Here is a 20,392-nt window from a genome sequence, read left to right as displayed (position 1 = left end):
TACCAGGTACACGGTGTAGAAAAGTCTCTCCATTTGTTATCAGGTAGCACCCTAGAGGATTCAAGAGACAACTGGAGGTCCTCCGCCTGGTTGGAGGGGTGCAGAGACTTGGAGGTAGCCATCGCCTTGATGGACTTATTGCCAGATTTATTAGAGATGGAAAATCCTTGCTTAGGGACCATCTTCAGTCTGGTTTCTGAGATGACATATCTGCGAGGCGGGGAGATACCTGAAGCCAGATCATTGGTACAATCGTCGAGATTTTGTGGGGACATTGCCTCTGCTTCCCTTCCTTCGGAGACCTCAGCGCACAGCGAGTCAGCGACTAGCAGATCTGGTGAAGAAGAATATGACATTGCTGACTGTCCTGAAGATATGGGGACTGGACACTCATTGTACCTCAGCAGTCCCCCAGGAAACACCATGCAGGATCTCCAGACCTGAGTGGGCACTAGAGCTCTCGGCTCTGGACGACCAGTGGGTAAAACAGACAGCACCTGGAATGTGAACTTCTTCATGTGTAATGCTCCAATTTGGAGCTTAAATTGTACAGACATATTTAGACTGTTTCTGAGTAGGGCTCACCCTTCCGCTGACAATGCCCAAATCGGATTCTGGAGTTGTCGGACGGGAATCAGACACCGACTCTTCAAGGCTTCAAGCTCGAAACTTCCGGTTAATCCGAGGCCTTCACTTGTCACGGTGACATTCATGGTCATGTGTGGAGAGGAAACACTAACGCCAAGGGCAGCCTCTCCTACAGGCCTAATGTCTTGGGACTCTCCAATCTTCGCTGGACAAAGACCGTCAGGGTGTCCCAAACGGGGGTTAGGTTGGCGTGCACTCTGTCATGAGTCGAGGTGCTGATGCAATGGGCTTGTAGGCCCAAGCTAGTAGAATAGAGTTAATTCATCGCACTCTCATAGTTTTGAAAGATGTGATTTATTTAGAACAGAAAAAATTAAGATACTTTAACCAAACCAGAGATGGGTGGTGGCAATATAGCGAGTATAGCAAACAGCGAGACGTTTCGGCCCGAACCGGCTTTATTCAATTCAGTCACTATTTCTACTTGATGGTTTGTATGTGTGGGATTTAGGCTGTATGCTCAAGAAGGTCAGACCCCTTTGAAGGAAAACTCTTAATCCAAATTGTGCTGGTTTGGATAAGCAAGTGAAAGCCGGTAATTTGTCCGGTATCTGGCTGGCAATGGCGGGTAGCGGTGCCGCTAGCAGCGGGTCCGCAGAGCAGAACCGCAGGTGGGGAGGACAAGCGGAGCAGAGCAGAGCGGAACTGCAGGTGCGGACAGACAGGACAGGGCTCTGTTCACATGGAACAGACTGGGAAACACAGGAAGATAGCTAGAACACAAGAGGTAGATACGGAGGCAGGGAAATGGGACAAGCAGAACCAGATACACACAAGGTACTTGCAATGAAGTAGCGAGTGGACACAAAACTCACAAACAGTAGTACAGAGACAACGAGTTGGTGTTAGGTACAGGTTCAGACACAGGAGGAAAAGGGAAGGATCGGACATAGAGACAAACAGGTAACGGATTAGCACACAGTTCAGACAGGAACTGACACTGGAACGAGATACCGGAAAGAGCCTGGGTACTCAGCCCCCAGGGTGGCAGGAATAGACTAGAAGTCACAGATACAGGTAACGGGATTGGGTACTCAGCCCCCAGGGTGGCGGAAACAGACAAGAGACAGGACAGGACCTGGCAACTCAGTTGCACAGAAAACACTGAAAGAAAGTGTCGCTCAGGCGCCTCCCACAGGGTGGGGGAGGTTTAAGTATCCAGTGACTCACAGCAATAAGCTGGGGATGCATTAGGACTGTGCATACTGTGGCTTTAAGAATCAGGAAGTAACAGCACGCCGCCCTAAGCCAGCAGACAAGAGACGTGCACACAGCAAGCAAAGGAGCACAGTGCACAGCCTGGACTGATAGGTAAGTTGGCGGTCTTGCATGGTGGGAGATGGTAAGCCATGCCAGCATGCCGCCAGGGATGTTACACTGCTCAGTCTATTTCATCTCCCTAGTATTTCTACCAGCTACCCTAAGACCATGCATCTGTAGCTCCTGCTACTTTACCATCTGCAGCTCCTGATACTTTACCATCTGCACCAACTCTGTCAGTCAGTGACTATTTTGAGTGATGTACAGGACGATTCCTTAGAGGCACAGTGGATCATTCAAGCAATAGGCACTAGAGGTTTTACCTTTTCGTGAGTTCTGTCTACTACATTGCCTGTTGATGGACTAACATGGTGGATGACTACAGGTCTCAGATATTTACTTTGTTGAACCAGCACTGCCATAAATGTTGTCCGTTGAAAGTCTACTTGGGCAAACGCCAAACGGCAAAGTTACAGAATCACGGTGCAGATTTTACTGTTTGATCGTTCGCCGTGCAATCAATGCAAACCAGCGCCATAGTCATGTGTATAATTAACAGTAAAACCAATATGATATTGTTCACTGCGAAATGGGAGAATTTGCTATTGAAGGTCTATAAATTAGCTTCTGTTTTTTCTTCTCCTACAAGTACTGAACCCTGTTTCGGCGCGGCAGGAACAATTAGCAGTTCACGAGTTCATCAGCCTCTCTTGAAATACACTTTATGTAAATGTATATTTGCTTGAGTGCTTTCTCTGTGCATTACCTGAAATAGAAAAAAAAAAAATCAACTTTTTAGCTGATAATTTTTCCATTTAATGATCATGAGCTGCCGCACAGAATATCTCCTATTACAGAAGCCTTCGCCTCTTGCCCCCACCCTGCTCTTGGCATTTTAATATCTGGCTGGGTACAAAGAAGTAAGTCGGCTTCACGTGAGAGATAGCAGGGGTTGCGTTTCCTTCAATTAATTGTTTAATGTAGTGTCAAGACTGAGGTTTAATAATTCCCGTCCTTCTGAGCCTTTTCCAGCAATCATACTTTCAATTAAGATTCTATCGATGACAGAACGGTGCGTCCCTTAATGAAAAGGCTCAAAATAATGGTGCGCACATCTACATCTGGCTCATTTCATTTGGTAGAATTGAGGGAGGAATCATTTGGTGTCCTGAGAAGAGAAAATAAATCGTCTACTCACATTCAGGCTACTTTTTACCATGTAGTGCAGAGTAGTCAGAAAGTATAGGATCAAAGGGGTTTTCTTATACGACTAACAACAAAAAAACAAGCAACTTTGCAATCTGTCCATTATTCACAAATCTCCTTGTATTCAAGAATGCAGGGATTTTTGATTCCAGTTTACTGCTCATTGCCTAAATTACCAACCAGCCATATCTCTATTCTAAAATAGGTGGCTATTTTCCAGCGCAAGGAGTGCTTACAAGCTCTTTGCTATCGAGCTTGCACTCACTGCTCTAAAACTGACCAGATTGCTTGAGCCGGCCAGTTGCAGTGCCTGTGTGCTCCTCTATTGCAGCAGAGGCAAAGCTGTTCTGCTAGGAGGATTGGAGAGCGCACAGTTTGGATTAGTGGCTCAACCATGCTGCCAGCTTCAATTTTCAATCTTCAGGAGCACAGTACCCCCCTTGACGCAGGAAGCAGGGAGGCAGAGGAGCGGTGTGCTCCTGAAGAGAGGTAATAGGAACAACTCTTTAAAAGGGGTTGTCTGGTCTTGAGGTACAAGTCATCAGTCACTCTATGTGACTGCAGACTTGTGAATCCTCACAGCCCGCAGTGTGCGCGCTGGGAACAGGAGGTCACGTGACTGCAAGTATGCGATTTGCATACTCTTGGCCACATTTCAACTAGACGTATCTACTTATATTGAGTGAGGCTGTGCAAGTCTAGTTGGCATGTGATTGCATACTTATGGTCATACACTCATCGACTTCCAGTGCCGGCACTGGATAATCCTGACAGCACGCACTCTGCGCACAGAGGGACTGCGGACTTGTATCCCTTTAAGTATAGTTTTTATATTATTCATTGTGTCTCCAGTATTAGTAAGCGGTCAGATTTGGGATAAATAGATGTTTAGGAGATAACTTGCCAAATATTGACGTTGACCAAAAACTGTGTGCAACTGTAGAACGATAGAACAAATTTTCATTTTCATTTACCCTATTCACATTTTTCACTTGCCCATAAGTACAGAAGTAAGAGGATGTGGCATTTTGGCCATTAACAGTGCCGACCATATTACTACCTTATGTAAGGTAGCTAATGGTCGCATAGTCGATGGGAGGTATGTGTCACAGAGATAGCTGGTCTCTGTGATGTAACCCGGAGTGTTTCTCTAGTGCACGTAAGCACTAAAACGCTGTTTGGTGCACCTGGGACCGGGTTATGGGTAGTTTAGAGAGATGGGTGGGTCTAGCTACCCACATACCACACCTCTGGGTGTGGTTAATAGCCTATATAATGGAAGCTGTTGTTTGACACATGGTCTGTCTGTCTGGAGGTAGGAGGCCTCCTGTGTGTGGTTGTCTCCAGACTGGGCCTGTACTGGATGCGCACCAGCCTGTGTGACCACAGCGCTGGCTAACCAGAGACTTTCCTAAAAGGACTGTGTTCTTTGTTTTTGCCTTTACTAAAGGCGGTTTGTTTGCATTTTGCTTTTGACCAGTTTATGGAGCAAATAAACCATTATGGACATTTAAAAGGAACATACCTCCTGTTTGCCTCCCATCGCACCCAAGTGAGTACGATCCCTACACGATCCCTACACCTATCACAATACCAGCCACAGATCTCTTACAAAGTTGGCCATTCAGAACAAACTATGCTCACACCTGCTGATATTATGCATATGATTGCCTCATGAACACCCCTCAATGGCAGATTATGGGAAAATGAAGGATCAAACATGTTGAATTTCAACATGCCCAATCCTTTGCTTCGATCCCCTCTCCATAAGCACAAGCAGAATGAGAAGTGTTTATGACGAAGGTGAATGAATTTTCTGCAGCATAGAGATCTCAAGCAAAACTTTGCATTTTTTGGCACAGATTTGCATATTGGACTGATGCATGTTCGCTTTCAAATTATCCTGATTCAACATCGTTTTCCAATTGAAAATCATAAAATCATAGGCCATGTTTTGTAGGTGTGTGGCGCCCCTGCGGGTTCAGTCGCCACAGAGGTACTGCATCTCATCCAGAGGTGTGGTATCTCACTCTCAGGTAAGGAGGGAGTGCTGCCCGGAACCCCAACACCTGCATCCAACACTACACTACTCCAGACCAGCAGGAGGGGCAAGATGCGTCGCTCTCCTGCTGAGCCCTGTCCCTGGCTGGAGTGGGGGGAACCATGTAGTGGGTGTGGGTGGAGGAAGTAAATTAGGGGAGCACTTGCGAAGGAGGATATAAAAAGGGGAAGCCATCTTGTGAGGGGTGGTCAGTCTGATGAGCTTCAGTGAGAGGAAGAGAGTGTGTGGAGCAGGAGCTCAGCAGGAGCTCTGCTCAGGAAGAGGGCCTAGTGAGAGAGGCCCAGGACAGAAAGAAGAGAGGAGAGGAGCAGGAAGGAAGGCTCCAGTAAGCCAGAAAGGATCCCAGGGGTACGGGCAGTGCTGGAGGCCACCCGTACGCCCGAATCTACCAGGCGGTGGAGGGATTGAGCCGCAGAAAGGGACCAGCCCCTAAACTAGCAGAGTTCTTCAAGTCTCAACTAGGTAAGCGGAGGGTGCAGCATTTCAGATGCTGCAGCCAAAAGCCACATCTAACTCACCAAAAAGGTGGCCATAGAGGACCCAGGGGACAGAGAAGACGTCGCCCGAAAAGGTCTGCGGTCACTGGCTTGGGACACTGGGTGTGAGGTGCAGGGAGACGGCCAGAAGGAACACACAGAAGGGGGTCCCGTTATGTACTCCGGAGGTACCTGCGGGTTTGCTGAACCGCTCCCTGAGTAAGCACAGGACGACGTGGGAAGTTACCCTGGCCCTGGTAACTTGGAGTCTAAAAATCGTGAGTAAAACCCTAAAGACTGCACCCCACTGTCTCTGCGAATTATTACTGCGCCATCATCCCCTGCACTACACTGCACAGCAACATCTATAACATCACCATTTCCTGCCCTGGAGCTAAGCTCTGCCTGTGGAGAACTGAACCAACTCTGCTGCGTCATCATCGGCTCCAGAGGTTCTGCACCGCAGCGGCGGCTCCATATAGCCACATACCACAGGTGGCGTCACGAACTTTATATAAAAACCATAATCCCCTTTCCCAAATTCCCCTTTTATTGACTGTCCTGGGTCACGGACCGGGTCACCGCCACTGTGACATCTCCCCTAGCAACGACCGGCCCGGCTATCGAGCACCCCACGGCCCAGGGGGCGCGTCAGGTGTTTTTCAACTTGCCTGCCATGTTGTTAATATCCGTACAAATGCATGTGAGTACATGCTGTAAGGCAGCGGCTTTCACGTCCATGCGGTAATGAGGCAGTGACCCAAGAAAGTTCAACTTAAATGTCTTTATTTGCCAACTTACAAAATAAATCAAACCTTTATCATCTTTTCAGCAGCTAAAACGTCCGTATCAATCTAAATAAGTCCGTTGCCGTTGGCACAGCCAGCCCTTACCTGAAAGTTTAAATGGGAATCGTCGACATGGGCCACTTGCAAGACCCAGAGGGGAGGTAGAGATCTTTCCCACTACCTTCCTACAGATCTCTCCAAAAATAAAAGCCCATGTCATGTTTTCCTAAATCTGACTTGGTCAAATAGCTGGACCAAGTCCACATTCTCTTTTATTTTGTGTTTTAACCACAGCTGTGGCTGTGATTACAACACTTTCCAGCAGGTTCAGTATGTTTCTATGCACATCCTGGGGTACACGTAATGACCCTCATATATGATTCCCCTCACTGCCTCACAATGCCTTTAAAGTTTACACCAGTGTTTCCCAAATTCCAGTCCTCATGGCCCCCACAGGTCACGTTTTCAGGATTTCCTTAGTGTTACACAGGTGATGGAAGTATCATCAAGGCTTCAGGAATTCTCTCATCTGTGCAACACTATGGAAATCCTGAAAACGTGACCTGTGGGGGCCGTGAGGACTGGAGTTTGGGAAACACTGGTTTATACCATTAAGACTTTGTATGCATCTCCCCTTTCATTCTCTGATGAGGGCTCCTTACTCCATCTCTATAGTAGTCTACAGACCTTCTCTCTATTAACTGCCACTAATTCCAGCTGCCATGAAGACAATGCAGAACCAACAATTGATGTTTCCAATATGGCCACCAAAAGGAACGTTTTTAAGTATAAAAAATCAGTAATAATTAATTAGGCCTAGAGTTTTATACAAGAGAGTACTATTGAATACATTTGGTTCATCTATGGCTGTACAAATTGAAATATACAAACACTATCAGCAGGTTTAGATTTCTACTGTAATTTGCACCAATTTCGTAAATGCTGAAAAATCTGTCGGTTTTCCTCACTCAAAACCTCTTGCTACAAGTGGTGAGTGGTGTGAAAAGTCACAAATTATAGTGCAGATATGACATGAGCCATAATTCGAGCTTTGGGCAAGCAATTACCTTCTAAGAAGAGAGAGCTGTATCGCCCAACATTAGAAAAAGATTCATGAGACCCTGGTCCAGTGGCGACGTCGGTTGGCCCCCAATCCAGAACATTAAGAACCTCCTACTATCTGCGAAAACAGCATCTATGATGCATCTGTAAGTGGTGCAGGGTGGTAGTAGTGTCGAGGGATTGCTGTGGTATTATATTCTCACCCTGACCGCCCACAAATACAAGATAATGTCCGTGTTGTATTGTGCTTTGCATGTTGTGTAAAACATTTACAGTTTTCGGTTGCTCCTCCATCTTTTTTAGGAATCGAGCCGTTGGAGGCAAGCAATCATTGTCACACACAGTCTCTCTTTTATATAACATAACTTTACTAAACTCCTTTTGTTGCTCAGTTCTGGTCACAGATACCGTTCCTTTGCACATCACAATTGCATTTGTCATCCTCTCTTCTGTCCCTTTCGGTCCTATTTGCAGAGTTAGTTTTTCTTCTGATCAATATACTCTCATGAAGTCATGCATGCATTGTGCTACATCACAGGACCTACTTATCAGAAGCGGTGCAACAGATACCGCAATGTACGTGGCTTGCAGTGCTCTTGCCGGCAGCCACGGACTAATAATGTGTCTTGTGAACCAGAGTGTTGCAAATCTTTATGCTCAACTCTATAAGAAGATTATTATCTGAAATTTGCTTGCCTATGTAGTGCAGCGGTATTCACACAGTGCGGCAATGAGGCAGTGATCCAAGAAAAGTTCAACTTAAATGTCTTTATTTTCAAAACTCACAAAGTAAAGGCAAATGGTTTCCTCCAGATCGCTGCCCGGTTGTCCAAACAGTCCGTGCAAAAACCCATTGAGGTAGGTGACTGCACCGCTGTATCACTTTGGGGTACGTCAGAAGCTTTGCTTTCCTTAGCGCTGTGTTCCTTCACACTGGCCTTTATTGCATAGAGCCTCCTGCTCTGCAGTTTGCAAACAAAACACTGACACACCCAAAGCTCAACTCAAAGTTTAAATGTGGTTTGTAGACATGGGCTACTCCAAAAATCCGGAGTGGAGGGAGAGATTCGCCCCGCTACCAAACCTGCAAATCTCTCCAAAAATAAAAGCCCATATCAGGTTTTCCTAAAATCTGTAAAATCTGACTTGGTCAAATAGTTTGACCAAATCCACACTCTCTTTTATTCTGCATTGTAACTACAGGTGTTGCTGTAATCACAATGTGGTCCAGCAGGTTTAATATACCTCTATGCACATCCTAGGGGACACATCCCGGCCCTCATATATCATTCCCCTCACTGCCTCACACCTTGTCTACATCCTTTCTACATAAGTATAGACATTCCTCAAAAACAAAGAATATGACGGCACTCACCAGTCAATAAAATGGAATTCTTTATTCCATCAAATGTAAAAGCTGCATGGAGATCATGGATACGTATGTGTGACACCCCAGGGGTCTGGTTGCCACAGTGATAGAGATATTACGTCTGAGAGCAGGTGGGAGGTCCTTTGGTCAGGGATCCTGTGCATGCCACACCTCCTGCCCAGTCTTGGGAGGGGAAGAACTTCCCCTATATAAACCCGGGGCTGAAGCAGGGTGAGCAGTCAAGGAGAGTAGAGACAAGAAACAGCAGAAGCAATACTACTATGAGTCAGGGGCTGGCAGCTGCAGAGCTCGCCCTGACTGAGAAGCTTTCTTACCGGACCCGGCGTCCGAGGCTGTGGGGACTAACTCTTACCCAGCAGCAGAAGCCGACCGGCAGGGGATTTCAGGTCCTCAGGCCCAGAAACCCGAAGGCACGGTCACACGCGTGGGACCAGCACCGCCATCGTGGAGCGGAAGCCATTAGAAGGCCCCGAGTCACCGGCCATACGGGTGAGCACCACACGGTACACTCAGGGACGTGGGCTACTTATATCCGCTTCTAGCAAGGTAGCCAGAAGAGGACAGTCAGTTTGGGAGGCCTACAACTCCGCCTGGCCAGGGGAGATCCCATCTGCTCAAGGACTGACCAGGCCCCGTTCACTAGCAAGTACTCCGGGAGGGTCTATCGTTGTTACCAGTAAAGACCCTGAATTACACCGCACCGTCTGAGTGGTTCCTGCTACCCCCATCATCCACATCTGCTGCCCTGAGGCCCTACCCCTCCCGTTGGGGGTTATACCATCTACGCTGCACCATCCATCCACCGGCCTCAGCGGACTGTCCTGCAGCGGCAGCTCCATAGCTGCATTCAACGGGTGGCGTAGTCGTCCTGCATCTACCGCTGTTACATCGCCGCTCAATTTGACTCCCTGGGCACGGACCGGGTCACCGCCACGAGACTACAACCCTCAAGAGATCCGGCTCCGGGTAAGCTCCCGCGTGCGCAACGCAGCGCGACACAGGCCCAGGGGCGCGTCAACTTTGGCGTAGTCGGCAGGATTTCGTGCCCGCAACCACCGGGTACTGCGTGCCTGAAAAAGAGACTTTTCAAACTTACCTGTGGTGAAGATTCCCGCCATCCGGCGCCATCTTCAGCCTTCTTCCCGCCATCGGTGAAGTTTCCCGCCATCCGGCGCCATCTTCTGCCTTCTTCCCGCCATCCGTGGAGTTTTCCCGCCATTGGACGCCATCTTGAGGACGCCGCGCGGGAAGAAGAGGGGCGTGGACTCCGAAAGCGCGCGAGAACTGAAGCCCTGCCTCACGTCCGGACGTTGCGTAAGGTCCTGGAAGGAGCCCAGCAGACGCCGACGTCACAGGAGCGCGACGGAAGGTCCTCAACCCTGACGATCCACTGCGGAGCCGCGGCCTACGGAAGAGGATCATCGCAAGGTAGGCCACGGTCCACTAGGGGGGAGGAAGATGTCGGATACGGAGGAGAGCTTCACTGCCTCAACCCCCGCCAGCGCTACCGCTGCTGCAGTTATGCCCTTCACCATGCCCTATATCCCGGGAGCAGCTTGGCTACCCCAGTACTCAGGGGAGTCACATACCCTGCATGACTTTAGAGAAAAGCTGGATAGCCTCTTCCAGGTGTACCCCCTCACAGAAGAGCAAAAAGTGAGCATTCTGGTGGCCCAACTAACCGGGGCAGCCAAAAGGGAAGTAAAATCCTGGCCACCTGGGAGGAAGACTGTCGCAGGGATACTAACCCGGCTGAAGGACACCTTTGATACCCGCACCTCAGCCGAGATTAAGCTTAGATTCTACGGGTGCAAGCAGCGAGCGCATGAGAGTATAAGGGACTATGCACTAAACCTACAAGAGGCCCTGAGGGCCATTAAGCAGACCGACCCTCATGGAGTGGGAAATGAGGACAGGCTGTTGACCGAACAGTTTATAGAGGGACTGTATTGTAATACCCACCGAACCCAGTTGCGGGCAATGGCCTTACAGGATCCCCATCTGGGCTTTGCACAGTTCAAGGACAGAGCCATCCGGGTGCTCCGAGAACCGGCACCGGGTGGCGTTGTGACCCACAAGCGCCCTGCTATCACTTACCACCAGGAGGCGGCGCCCTTGTCGGCAGGGCCTGTGGGAGCTGATGCGCAGGCTTTGGACAATGACCCGGCTCCAGACCTACACCATCAGGTCCAAGAGCTAGCTAAGAGCGTTGCTGCGCTAACCCGAACTGTGCAGTCTTTACAGGCTTCCACCCCAGGGAAGATCCAGCTGGCATCCGGACCGGAGGACATCCCGTGGCGTCGACCAAGGAGGACCCCACCGGCCAGAGGAAGACCCAGTGACCGATACAGCGAGGACGGACGACCCATCTGCCGCCGCTGCAATCAACCTGGACATATGGCAAGGTACTGTTCTTTAAACGGGCACAACCTGGGGTAGAGGGCCAACCCCCAGGAAAAAGATCACCAGGCCCATCGAACTGGCGCGACAGATATGTGGGAGGACGTCCAGTCTTGCCTGTGGTACTGGATGGCATTCCCATGAGTGCCCTACTGGACACCGGGTCACAGGTCACCACCATCCCGTACGTGCTCTTTAAGCAGTACTGGAATGACTCGGATATTACCCGCTACCCTGACGACGACTTGAGTATCATCGCCAGCAATGGCCAGCCCGTGCCACAGATCGGATTTAAAGAGGTGACCATCAAAATCGGTAGAGTCGAACTGGCAGCACAGGGACTGATCATTGTAGATATTGACAAACATGAGAGTCACCCAAAAATAACTCTAGGAACTAATGTAATTGAAAATTGTCTTGCAGAGGTGATTTTCCTTTTACAGCAGGTTGCCAAGAACGCCAGCTCCGGCGAGCAGCGGGTGCTCCAGAAAGAGATCCGGGCACTGATGCGACGGCAACAGGTGGAACTCTCCGGCGGTGAGATTGGTAGCGTAAGAATGTGTGACCCTTTTCCTATTGCCATGCCCCCAAAAAGTGAAATGATGATTTGGTGCCGGGCAGCTATTGGTCTGAGAGGTAGAGATTACCAGGCAATGGTAGAACCAGTTTACTCGGACAGTAGGCCCACCATTTTGACAGCACGGGGGGTGGTTGATGTACGCCATGGGAGGGTGCCCGTTCGCATAATAAATATCGGGGAGAGGGAAGTGTACCTGCCCCGGTATGCCACGCTAGCCAAATTATATACCATTAACCAAAATTCTATACAATCTGTGGAACCCTTGCCTCCATCTCACCCGGAGGAAGGTAACGGCTCTAAGAAAAACATGGAGGACTGGTGTCAGCAACTACATCTGGGTACTGACTCCACTCCCGCACACCAGAAACAAGGAGTCTATCGGGTGGTTCAGGAGTACGAGAGAGTGTTCAGTAAACACCCGTTAGACTTCGGGCGAGTCAAGGGGGTAGAACACCACATCCCCACGGGAGACCATCCTCCTATAAAAGAGAGGTATCGACCCGTACCCCCTGCCCACTACCAACACGCCAAGGGGATGCTTAGAGACATGAAGGAGGCTGGGGTGATCAGGGATAGCTGTAGCCCCTGGGCAGCTCCACTAGTCTTAGTCCGAAAGAAAGACAACACCATGAGGATGTGTGTAGATTACCGGAAAATCAGTCGTATCACACACAAGGATGCGTACCCCTTACCAAGGATAGAGGAGTCATTGGCTGCTTTAAGATCTGCTAACTTCTTCTCTACCTTGGATCTCACTAGCGGGTACTGGCAGGTTCCTGTAGCAGAGGCGGACCGGGAGAAGACCGCATTCACCACCCCGATGGGACTTAGCGAGTTCACCTGCATGCCGTTCGGACTCTGCAACGCACCGGGAACCTTCCAACGACTAATGGAGTGTTGTCTGGGCCACAGAAACTTCGAGACGGTCCTGTTGTACCTGGACGATGTCATCGTATATTCCAAGACGTATGAGGACCACCTGAAACACCTGGCGGAAGTGTTCGAAGCTCTGGCAAGTTATGGCCTAAAGGTGAAACCCTCCAAGTGTCACCTCCTGAAACCAAAGGTGCAGTACCTGGGACATGTGGTGAGCGCTGACGGAGTGGCTCCCGACCCTGATAAGATCACCGCAATTAAGGAATGGCCAAGCCCCTCCAGCGTAAAAGAAGTGCGGCAGTTCCTCGGGTTGGTAGGCTACTACTGAAGGTTTATTCCCGGTTTCACCAAAAAGGCAGCACCTATGCAGGACCTCCTGATAGGCCAGTCCCGGAAGGCCAAGAACCAGAAGCCGCCCTTCAAATGGGAGGAGCTGGAAGAAGAGTCCTTCCGCCAGCTGAAGATGGCCCTCACGGGGGACGAAATCCTGGCGTACCCGGATTATAGCCAGCCCTTTATCCTCTACACCGACGCCAGTAACATCGGGCTAGGAGCCGTACTGTCCCAGATCCAGCAGGGGAAGGAACGAGTAATCGCCTACGCCAGCCGAAAACTGCGACCCACCGAAAGGAACCCCGAGAATTACAGCTCATTTAAGCTAGAGTTCCTGGCCGTAGTATGGGCAGTCACCGAGCGCTTTAAGCATTACCTCGCTTCTTCCCGGTTCACCGTGTACACGGATAACAACCCGTTGACACACCTGGACACGGCAAGACTCGGTGCCCTGGAGCAGAGGTGGATGGCCCGTCTGTCCAACTACGAGTTCACAATCAAATACCGGGCAGGACGCTCCAATACCAACGCGGATGCCCTGTCCAGGATGCCCAACCTGCCGGACGGAGGAGAAGATCCGGAGGGACTGGAAGAAGTTGAACTCCCTGCGTTCCACCGTCATGGGACTATCCAGTATTCCCACCGGGTAAGGAGTAAGCAGGCTGCTACGTTGAACCCCTTACCCCACTACAACTGGGCGGAAACGCAAGACAGCGACCCTGCCGTCCGACTGGTGAAGGAGATGCTGACTCGGCCGGAGGCTCGCCTTGAACCAGACGCTCCGGAGGAAGCCAAACAACTATGGGCAGAGAAGAGTCGACTGTTCCTTTACAAAGGGAAGTTGTGCCGCAGAATGGTTAACTCCCGGACGCATGAATTACTCTGGCAAGTAGTGGTGCCACGAAGAGACGCAGCCATGGTGATGGAGGCATACCACGACGGAGCTGGACACTTCGGGTGGAAGAAGCTGGAGTTCCTGCTGCGCGAGCGGTTCCACTGGGTAGGCAGGAGGGGAACCATCGAGAAGTGGTGCAGAGACTGTGGCCCGTGCAACCTGAGAAGGAAGGACCGTGCCAGCCAGAAGACTCCCCTGCAGTCCATCGTCACCCGGCAACCATTGGAACTGGTAGCCTTGGATCATGTAAAACTGACCCCAAGCAGAAGTGGCTACGTCTACGCGTTAACCATCGTGGATCATTACTCCCGGTTTCTGGTTGTCGTCCCCGTCAAGGACTTAACGGCTCAAACAGCAGCTAGAGCCTTCCAGCAGCACTTTTGCCGTCCACACGGGTACCCGGACCAAGTGCTGACGGACCAGGGACCTGCCTTTGAAGCGGAGGTCTTCCAGGAATTCTGCAATCTGTATGGCTGCCAGAAGATAAGGACGACACCCTACCATCCGCAAACTAATGGACTTTGTGAGAAAATGAACCAGGTGGTAATGGATCTTCTAAAAACGTTGCCCCTGGAAGAACGCAGTCTGTGGCCTGAGAAGTTGCCCGATCTGGTGGACCTATACAACCACATCCCGGTAGGTTCCACCAACTGTACCCCGGCTTACCTAATGAGGGCAAGACCTGGTAAGTTACCTGTTGACCTGGAAATGGGAGTCCTGACACCCGAGGACACTTCACCAGAAACAGACTGGGACACAGAGAGGCAGCAGCAGTACCGGAGAGTACAGGAGAGCGTGGAGCGAAGTCTCTGTCAGGCTAGGGAAAGACAAGAGAAAATTTACAACCAGTATGCTCCCGCTGTTCCCCTGGTACCCGGAGAGCAGGTCTTGAAGAGGAAGAGACGGCTCCACAAGTTGGACGACCAGTGGGAGAAGGACCCGTACACCGTACTGCCCTCAAGCCACGAGAACCCGAAGGTTTGTACCATCAGTAAAGACGGAGGGGAAACCACAGCCATTGTATCCCGGGACCACCTGAAGAAGTGTCCCGAACAACTGAGGAACCCTGAAGAGGAACAAGAAGACCATCGACCCGTAGAGGAAAGGGAAGATATGGTTAGTACTGTGCTCGGGGACTTCCCTCGGTCTTGGACTCAAGTCAATGGTGCAGTTGTGGTACCCGTACTCACCTTCCTCCAACCAGCATCCCAAGCACCTACGGAGCAACAGGTAGAGCTGGAAGAACAGCCGGTCCAGGAGGCAGAAGACTCCACACAAGCAGAACAGGAGGATCAACCCTCTGCTTATAGTGAGCCTGCCGTACCCCTAGTGAGACAAAAAGCCTGTAGACAGCTGCCCAGTTTACCCTTGACAGCTCCTACACCCTGTAGTTCAGGGCCAGACAGTCAGCTCCGTAGGTCCACTAGGGCCACTAGAGGCCAGTTACCCGCACGCTGGAGGATTTGAAGTGTATAAATTGTTTTATTTATGTTTATCTGTGTATTGTTGCTTGTGTATAATTTTGTGTTTCCAGTTATTTTTAGGAATCCTTGGTGGATCTACCGGGAATCCTTGTACAATTAGTTGGAGCGTAACCCAGGATGGACTAGAGACTGTTAAGGACTCGGGGTAGGACAGACCCCTACCTAGTTACGTCTCCCTGTTTTGGTGAAATGGACACCTTGCTTTCTTCAAAAACTGCACCCGGTTGCGGACACGCCGTAACCATCTTTATGTGTTTTCTTGTTGTATTGTTATTGTTATACCTTGTTATGTTTTTCCAAAAAAAAAAAAAATATGTTTAGTCCCGTAGTACTAAATTTCACTAGGGGGGAATGTGACACCCCAGGGGTCTGGTTGCCACAGTGATAGAGATATTACGTCTGAGAGCAGGTGGGAGGTCCTTTGGTCAGGGATCCTGTGCATGCCACACCTCCTGCCCAGTCTTGGGAGGGGAAGAACTTCCCCTATATAAACCCGGGGCTGAAGCAAGGTGAGCAGTCAAGGAGAGTAGAGACAAGAAACAGCAGAAGCAATACTACTATGAGTCAGGGGCTGGCAGCTGCAGAGCTCGCCCTGACTGAGAAGCTTTCTTACCGGACCCGGCGTCCGAGGCTGTGGGGACTAACTCTTACCCAGCAGCAGAAGCCGACCGGCAGGGGATTTCAGGTCCTCAGGCCCAGAAACCCGAAGGCACGGTCACACGCGTGGGACCAGCACCGCCATCGTGGAGCGGAAGCCATTAGAAGGCCCCGAGTCACCGGCCATACGGGTGAGCACCACACGGTACACTCAGGGACGTGGGCTACTTATATCCGCTTCTAGCAAGGTAGCCAGAAGAGTACAGTCAGTTTGGGAGGCCTACAACTCCGCCTGGCCAGGGGAGATCCCATCTGCTCAAGGACTGACCAGGCCCCGTTCACTAGCAAGTACTCCGGGAGGGTCTATCGTTGTTACCAGTAAAGACCCTGAATTACACCGCACCGTCTGAGTGGTTCCTGCTACCCCCATCATCCACATCTGCTGCCCTGAGGCCCTACCCCTCCCGTTGGGGGTTATACCATCTACGCTGCACCATCCATCCACCGGCCTCAGCGGACTGTCCTGCAGCGGCAGCTCCATAGCTGCATTCAACGGGTGGCGTAGTCGTCCTGCATCTACCGCTGTTACATCGCCGCTCAATTTGACTCCCTGGGCACGGACCGGGTCACCGCCACGAGACTACAACCCTCAAGAGATCGGGCTCCGGGTAAGCTCCCGCGTGCGCAACGCAGCGCGACACAGGCCCAGGGGCGCGTCATATGCACAATAGACGTTTCATGCCAACCAGGCACTTCTTCTGAATTCAGGTCCCAGAAGAAGCACTTGGTTTGTGCGAAACGTTTACTGGGTATATTCACTGCTCAAAAAAATAAAGGGAACACTGAAATAACACATCCTAGATCTCAATGAATGAAATATTCTCATTGAATACTTTGTTCTGTACAAAGTTGAATGTGCTGACAACAAGATCACACAAAAATCATCAATGGAAATCAAATTTATTAACCAATGGAGGCCTGGATTTGGTGTCACCCCCAAAATTAAAGTGGAAAAACACACTACAGGCTGATCCAACTTTGATGTCCTTAAAACAAGTCAAAATGAGGCTCAGTATTGTGTGTGGCCTCCACGTGCCTGTATGACCTCCCTACAACGCCTGGGCATGCTCCTGATGCGGTTGCAGATGGTCTCCTGTGGGATCTCCTCCCAGACCTGGACTAAAGCATCCGCCAACTCCTGGACAGTCTGTGGTGCAATGTGACGTTGGTGGATGGAGCGAGATATGATGTCCCAGATGTGCTTAATTGGATTCAGGTCTGGGGAACGGGCGGCCAGTCCATAGCTTCAATGTCTTCATCTTGCAGGAACTCCTGACACACTCCAGCCACATGAGGTCTGGCATTGTCCTGCATTAGGAGGAGCCCAGGGCCAACCGCACCAGCATATGGTCTCACAAGGGGTCTGAGAATCTCATCTCGGTACCTAATGGCAGTCAGGCTACCTCTGGCGAGCACATGGAGGGCTGTGTGGCCCTCCAAAGAAATGCCACCCCACACCATTACTGACCCACTGCCAAACCAGTCATGCTGAAGGATGTTGCAGGCAGCAGATCGCTCTCCACGGCATCTCCAGACTCTGTCACGTCTGTCACATGTGCTCAGTGTGAACCTGCTTTCATCCGTGAAGAGCACAGGGTGCCAGTGGCAACTTTGCAAATCCTGGTGTTCTGTGGCAAATGCCAAGCGTCCTGCACTGTGTTGGGCTGTGAGCACAACCTCCATCTGTGGACGTCGGGCCCTCATACCACCCTCATGGAGTCGGTTTCTAACCGTTTGTGCAGACACATGTACATTTGTGGCCTGCTGGAGGTCATTTTGAGAGGCTCTGGCAGTGCTCCTCCTGTTCCTCCTTGCACAAAGGCAGAGGTAGCGGTCCTGCTGCTGGGTTGTTGCCCTCCTACGGCCACGTCTCCTGGTGTACTGGCCTGTCTCCTGGTAGCGCCTCCAGCCTCTAGACACTACGCTGACAGGCACAGCAAACCTTCTTGCCACAGCTCGCATTGATGTGCCATTCTGGATGAGCTGCACTACCTGAGCAACTTCTGTGGGTTGTAGAGTCCATCTCATGCTACCACGAGTGTGAAAGCACAACCAACATTCAAAAGTGACCAAAACATCAGCCAGAAAGCATTGGTACTGAGAAGTGGTCTGTGGTCCCCACCTGCAGAAACTCCTTTATTGAAGGTGTCTTGATAATTGCCAATAATTTCCATCTATTGTCTATTCCATTTGCACAACAGCATGTGAAATTGATTGTCAATCACTGTTGCTTCCTAAGTGGACAGTTTGATTTCACAGAAGTTTGATTTACTTGGAGTTATATTCTGTAGTTTAAGTGTTCCTTTTATTTTTTTGAGCAGTGTATATTCATGTATTCCATGCAGTTTTTAAAGTTGATGGAATAAAGAATTGAATTTTATTAACTGGCATGCGCCGCCATATTCTCTGCCTTTGAGGAGTGTCTATGTCACATGAGGACAACCACTTGTCTGTGGTCCAAATAAGATGTTCCGGTATCTGAATTAACTGTCTATCATACATTAGTAATATTTTAAAGAGCAATTTTTAGCATTTAAGAAATGCTATATATGTCCTGTGTAAGAATGCACAAAATCCACAATGCAACACTAAGAATTTTTACCGAAATTGGCCAACAAATCAGTTCTGTAATTTCACTGACATCACAATAAACCAAAACTTGCTCCAAAAATACACAAATTAAACTTTGCTTAAAGTTCTATATTTTTTATAAGAGCTGAGTGAATCTTTTAGACAAAATCCTAAACTTTCTCCCCATGATGTTGCACGGTGCAGCTGATGTTTAAGTTGGGGTTCTTCATAAGTTCTGCACATTTGTAAGAAGTGACTGTCCATCACAGCGAGCGTCGGTTGCAAAGAATAGAAATGTGACTGAGAGCCATGGAGTGAGCGGGGAGTGACAGGGAACGGAAATAGGAGGTGACATGCTGAGCTGTGCAGATACTGCAGCGTGAAATAAAGTCTCGAAGAGTCTGCTGGAGATCGCGATTCAGATGCTGCCCAAGTGTGGGATTACATGTCATTATGTGCAGCTTCTGCTGTCACACAACCGTTCGGGGCCCGCTACCTAGATCTTAGATCAAGTCATTGGAAAAGTTTGCAGACAAGTCCTTCAGTTTTATTATTTATTATTAAACCTTATAAGATGCTGACACTTTTGTGCAGAGCTGTAAACTGATTTCTTGGCACAGTGGGAACATATAGGAAGTCATAGGAAGAAAAGTTACTGTTTCTGCTACTTTTTTTTATATCTGTGTATGACTTCAATTGGTGGGAAGTTAGGCATAAATTTATAGTTTATGTTCACAGACTTTTACGTGTTTTTTTTTTTATGAAAAACAACATCCAAAGGCCAAGTTTTTAGGAATATTTTCGGTGATTTTTTGTTTGTTTTTTTTGGTGGGGGGGGGGTTACACATTATTTTGTACATGGTTTTTTTTTCTGCTTGTATTGATTCAGTGATCAAATTTTGAGGGTTTTTTTAAAGCAAAAACACCTAAAGAATGAACAATTTTTTTACAATGTGAAAAAAAAAGTGTGTGGGGGGGGGGAAGCAACATCGTGTGTACTCTATGTGAGTGGTTTTCCATTGCAATCAACAGGGAGTATTTGAAGTTATTTTTATGTGCATTTTGGATAAGAATGCAATTGAATTTGAAGCGTTTTTTTCTGTGCGTTTTGGAGCAGAATCTGAAAACACGCAAAAAAAATCATCAATACGGCATAAAAAACATGTGCTCCTACAAAATTATGCCAAAAGCAATGTTTTTTAGGAACATTTTTTTAAAATTTGCATTGTTCAGCCTGAAAAAGCAATATAATGAAAACCTCAGTCTGAACAGACCCTTAGCCTTCATGTGTATGACAGAACTGCGGGCACAAAGTCTATGGCCTCAATTCATCAAAGTAATTTAGCCAGAATTCTCGTGAAAATTGCTTTGAAAAGTCGCAACGTTTTTGCACAACTCGGAGATGTGCAATAAGTTTGTAACTTTTGGCGTTTCTCCCAGGTCCACCGATATGGGTGGAACTGTGGAGGGATCGGGGCCCAGGGGGGGCATGACACCACATCTATTTCCTTACTCCAGAACTGGAGTAAGATTTCTGGAGTGGCGCCCTGAGACATACGCCACTCATCAGACACTCCTGATTTATTCAGAGGCGTGTGACTCTTAAAGTCACCAGTCTTGATGAATCGTTCCTATATGTTGGTACAAAGAGCCCCTTTAACCTCATATTACAGCTCAATTTTACAGAGTCAAATCCTAATTTTA

The 20,392-nt window shown here is 49.2% G+C and overlaps 1 long non-coding RNA gene across 1 annotated transcript in view; it reads right to left on the bottom strand.

Moving 5' to 3' along the window:
* Positions 1 to 826: 826 nt before the first annotated feature.
* LOC141153085 (uncharacterized) overlaps positions 827 to 20,392 on the bottom strand; it is a 135,638-nt gene continuing 116,072 nt past the window's right edge. Inside the window, exon 3 of the long non-coding RNA XR_012247236.1 lies at positions 827 to 2,674. This is a non-coding gene — a long non-coding RNA (uncharacterized lncRNA). The remainder of the gene's footprint in view (positions 2,675 to 20,392) is intronic.

Source organism: Phyllobates terribilis, unplaced genomic scaffold (assembly GCF_046119375.1).
Source record: "Phyllobates terribilis strain yellow unplaced genomic scaffold, ASM4611937v1 Scaffold_7__3_contigs__length_470593459, whole genome shotgun sequence".
Taxonomy (NCBI): domain Eukaryota; kingdom Metazoa; phylum Chordata; class Amphibia; order Anura; family Dendrobatidae; genus Phyllobates; species Phyllobates terribilis.
This window is presented reverse-complemented; position numbering and strand designations above follow the sequence as displayed.